Raw genomic sequence first — 5,104 nt, 5'->3', positions numbered from 1 at the left:
CTTTTATGCTCTTTTATTGCTGGTATCTAGGAGTGTGTGCTCCCATTTTATCAGATCCATTGCTGCTAAAATGTTCTGTTTAGCTTGCAAGGATCACCTTTTGTGTGATGTTCCCATGAAGAGGAACGCCACATGCTAGATTTTGTGAGTAGCACAGGGCAGTCAATGATTACATCATGCAGCACAGTAGAAAAGTAGTAGCAAAGCTTATTCATATTTAGCTCATCTGAGATGCCTGTCACCCCCTGAAGAGATAAAAACCTCCATCAACTATGTCATCCCACTCATATTTTTTTTAGAACAGAAGCTCTTTATTTTAAGTTAAATCAAGTTTTATTGGAAACTCAAGTAATGTACAAAGCAATCAAAAACGCTCATACATTCATGTGCAAGATAAGACAAGTGGATCAGAGTGCCCAGTTATACGGTATATCCAGAGAATAAAAACATAGAAAAAGAAAGAAAAAAAAATCCAGACGAGACTTACAAGTCATCAGACAGAGACACAGAAGGGGTGGGTAGGGGAGGGGGACTACCACAGGTTCAGAGGAAGAACAGTGGGAAGATGGATTTTACTGTATTACAGCTGTTTACTAGAAAAAAGACTTAGCTCGACCAATAACAGTGGAAGAAATCAAATAGATAAGAGCCAGACAAGAACCATGTGTGAAAGGAAGGGGAACACAGAAAAGTCGACCAGGAGGCCCATTGAGCCACAAACCTAGTTATGTCAGCAGCCAACGTATTCTCCATGCACGTAATATGGTTGAATTCAGTTGCCCATTGTGTCCTGGGTGGTGGAATATCCGACTTCTAAGCTGTGGGAATGATCAACCTAATGGCTGAAAAAAAATGGTGTAGCATATTGTTTTTAATCAGTTTAATGGGACCAGGGATCATGGAAAGAAGAGCCATTTGAGGTGTAATATGGATATCAACAGAGTATAGATAGTTAAATAAGGACTGAACATCAAATTTTTTTTTCGTTTTAAACTACTTTTTAGTAAAAAAATTTAAAACATAGAAAGACTGTGACAATGAACAGTCGTAAAGCTGTTACACATTAGATGTTTCAATTAAACTGAAGATTGTAATGCAAATTATAGAAAATAACAGTAGACAGTACATCTCAGTGGCTTGTAAATGAACTGTTGGTTAGTCAGGATACCAGTTACGTTTTCAAAACCGCAAACAAATCCCTCCCTTCCGAAAGTAATTACTTGGATGCTGTGAAGTTAGGCTTGGTTCACATCTGCGCTAGGGCTCCGTTCAGACGTTCCATTGGAGCTTTCCGTCGGAACGGAGCCCTGACAGACACAAACGAAAACTATAGGTCTCAATGGTTTTCGTTTTTTCTCAGTTATGCAAGGTTTCCGTAGTTTTGACAAAATCAATAGCGTAGTCGACTACACTATTCATTCCGTCAAAACGACGGATCCCCTGCACAACTAAGACAAACGGAAACCATTGGCACCGGATCCGTCACCATTGAAATCACCTTGGTTTCCGTTTGTGTCAGTCAGGGTAATGTTCCGGCGGAAAGCTGAGACGGAACTTCGGAATGGGACCCTGGTGCAGATGTGAACGATGCCTTACCTGTGAATACCAAAGATTTCACCCCTATGCAGTTCAAATAGGAGATGCGTAATCGTCTTAGTTCCCACCTGAGATCTGAAGTTCATATTTATGGGACAAAATGAGCAGTTAAACAATATCACTAGTCTGACTTCACGCTTTGCTTCTGTTGGAGAACTAGATAGGTGCGTCTCTGTGCAGGAGGAACTGAACGAGGACCTGTTTCTAATCCAGAACCCATAGAAAGAGGAGACACCATAGCAAGTGCTTCAGCTTGGGGAAGAGGCATACTCTGACCTCATAACAAAGATCTACCACTAGCAGACATGAAAACTATGACCAGGATGACGAAGAAGAAGAAAAATTAGAAAAGGAAGGGTACAGTGATGCTGCTCTGTCCTCAAGAACCTTGTCAAGCATTGCAAGTTGCATGCTTGCCTGCTTTGAGAGAGATAAGCACATTCGAAACATCAAAAACAGGGCTGACTACTGGATAGCCACACTTTTGGATCATTCCTATAAAAGCAAAATGAGTGAATTTCTTCCAAAGGGGTAACCAAATCCTGTGTGTCTGCAGTCTCTTTGCCTAGGTCATTAAATATGTTAGAAAGATAAAAAATACAATTTTAAAAAATTGCCAGTAGCAGGAGCACCAGCTCACACCACCATCTAATACACAACTATTAATATGATGAGGGCATACTTCTAGTTTCTTTGCGATACTGCTGGAAGCAATGCACCGTATCCCCAGGAGAACCCCAAAGTTGGATCTTATGGCCTATCCGGCTAGAAGTGTTTCTTCTGAGGGTCTTCAGCATAACAGGTTCCATATTCTGTGCAATGGTACTGCAGACTTAATAGTCATTGCCCCAACAGTAGTTAAATCACTCAACCCATAATCTAGTCGTATAAGGACCGGTACCATTTGGGTTCAATGACCTATGTGCTCAACCATACACATATAGTGCAGTTGTAATCCCCAGGGAAACAGCAACAATTGATTTTGTAATCCACAGAGAAACAGGAAGAGCTCAGTTTGTAATCTACAGGGTATCGTGAACAACTGCTTAATTTGTAATCCGTAAAGTAAAAGGAACTATTTTGTTTAATCCACAGGGTAGCAAGAACAATTCAGATTGTAATCCGTAAAGAAACAGGATTAGCTAGTAACATTGTCACTCGCTCTGAGTATCTCATCACAATGTTCAGCAGGGTTTCCAAACTCCTTTTTTATTTTTTCTGGATAACTTATTAAAAAATAAATCAAATAAGATATTTTAAAAACAACTTAGAAAACCCAAAATTAATGTTAAAGCAGATAAGTAATATGTGTCTATAGGTCAATATACTCACATTGACACATTAGCACCATACTGGTAAGATTATAATTAGAATTATAATAACCAGTTCAAGCATCCACAGTAAAACTGGACTTGTTGCCTGTAGCAACCACTCATATCTCAGATTTCTTTCTTAAACTGCTTTGGAAAAATGAAAGCTGCTCTTTGATTGGTTGCCATAGTCAACAAGGCCAGTTTTACCGTAAGAAGATTTGATAAATGAGGCCCATCAATAGTTTATTTTATTTTATTATGGACACATTTAAGGATGGTTAGCATCCCCGGTTTTCAATGCCAATTCCTGGCCCAGAACCTGAAATATACAAGAGTTGGGGTTATTGAGCGCCATCTTCCCTTCTTCCTTCTATTGTTCTATGCAGCTGTACCCACTTGGATCTGGTTGTGCAGCAAATTCGACCAATGGCATAGTTCTCAGTTCTCCTGATCTAGAGAAAATACTGGGCTCAGGTATTGCGTTCTTACTTATTCACCATGGGGTACTACGGGGTCTGAGGTCTCTGTGGTAACTAGCAGTCATCTTCTTTCCTGGATGGTCCTTGGCCTCTAGTTGCCTAAGGGAAAGTCAGCAAACAAAATTGTTAATAATTTGCTCATCTCTAGCTGGAATAATTGCAGTGCCAGATAAGGTTTACATTATTGTTGTATGCTCGTGAGCAGAGGAGACACCTAATTTTTCAAATTAACTTCTCAAGATATTGCGGTCTTTCGAATGCTCATTTCCTCCCGAATACACCATAAACATGCTTGCTCGACTTAGCCAAGCATGCATGTTTATTTTAATGGGGAGAGAGGAATAAGACACCTCTGGCAGCGGCTTATCTCCTGTCTTAACAGAAGATTGGGATGTTAAAGGACGAGTGTCGCGGAAAATTTTTTTTTTATATCAATTTGCTTTTAGCGTTTTATTTTAAAAAAAATATTTATTTGTGTGTTTGTGTTTTACTTTTTTTTATTTTTTCACTTTTTCTTGTCCATGGGGGCTGCCATTTTTTTTTCCATCTCTGTATGTGTCGATCAATGACACATGCAGACATGGAATACGGCACATACAGTCCCATAGTGAATGCGAACGGGGCCCGTTCCATCCACTATGCTGTACGCCGTCTGTGTGGGAGCGGCGCATGCGCCGCTCCCACACAGTCCAAATTGAAGGTCTTCGGTCGGGCGACGTTCGGCGCCATTTTCTTGTGGACCGGAAGCCGTGGCCGGACAGTAAGATTACTACTTCCGGTCGCGGCTTCCGGACTTGTGCACTTGGAGCGGAGGGAGCAGACCGAGCGGACGGACCGGAGGGAGCGGCGGCGGCAGGAGCAGGTAAGTTAGGTCTGTGTATGTACGTGTTTTACTGTGTGTTTACTACTGTATGTGAACCTACTACCCTGTGTGTTAGCTCAAAAAATGGCGACACACAGTGTAGGAGGTTTGACCGTTCAATCCCCTCCTTTCTCCTGGCACTAGCCAGGATAAAGGAGGGGGGATTCAGTGAGCTCACTAGAGCGAGTGAGTTTTTTCCAATTTTGCAGCATAAAGCAATGTGGTTACTTTACCACATGCCAATGCTGCAATTTTGGGAATTGCTCCATCTAGTGACCAGCACTGGGAAAAGTTATAAATTAGAATCTAATTTATAATATTTCCTGACTCGTGAAAAGATTAAAAAAAATTAGGACAATGTTTAATCACTTATACACTAACTGTTTAACTAAAAAAAAAAAAATATTTCTTCTAGCGACACATTACCTTTAAAGTCTAACATACCCAATCTCTTTCCAGTGGACAGTCGGTATGTCCTCATACACATGAGATGGTTGGCCGATTCTGCAGGGTTGGCTGATTCCACCGGGATGCGTATGGGCAGTCTAAGACTAAAACGGGAAATTCAGATCATAAGGTGTACTAATGAAATAATATTTATTTTCATGTTGATATAGATAAAGTCTTAACTTAATATTTCTATTGGCTTATGTTAAACTCTAGATGATCAGATACTTCAGGATTATTGCCTGTGGATGTGTTATTTGAGGTTATCTTATTTAATGCTTACTGATCACATAATACAACCAGTTTAGAAAGTTTGGAAAACCCATTAAATGGTGATGAAACAGAAATGTTGAATGGGCTAATGGGGTCTTTGATGTGGGTATTGACCTTTGTCCATGTTGATGATT

At 40.4% G+C, this 5,104-nt stretch overlaps 1 long non-coding RNA gene across 1 annotated transcript; it reads right to left on the bottom strand.

The window, feature by feature from the left end:
* Positions 1-3,146: 3,146 nt before the first annotated feature.
* Positions 3,147-4,797, bottom strand: LOC142761065 (uncharacterized). Its single transcript, XR_012883492.1, has 2 exons — positions 4,695-4,797; positions 3,147-3,487 (listed from the first exon to the last, which is right to left on the bottom strand). It is a non-coding gene; the product is annotated as an uncharacterized LOC142761065 (long non-coding RNA).
* Positions 4,798-5,104: the final 307 nt, after the last annotated feature.

This window comes from Rhinoderma darwinii, chromosome 4, assembly GCF_050947455.1.
Source record: "Rhinoderma darwinii isolate aRhiDar2 chromosome 4, aRhiDar2.hap1, whole genome shotgun sequence".
Lineage (NCBI taxonomy): Eukaryota > Metazoa > Chordata > Amphibia > Anura > Rhinodermatidae > Rhinoderma > Rhinoderma darwinii.
Note: the sequence above shows the minus strand (reverse complement) of the source record. Positions and strands in the feature narration are given on the sequence as shown.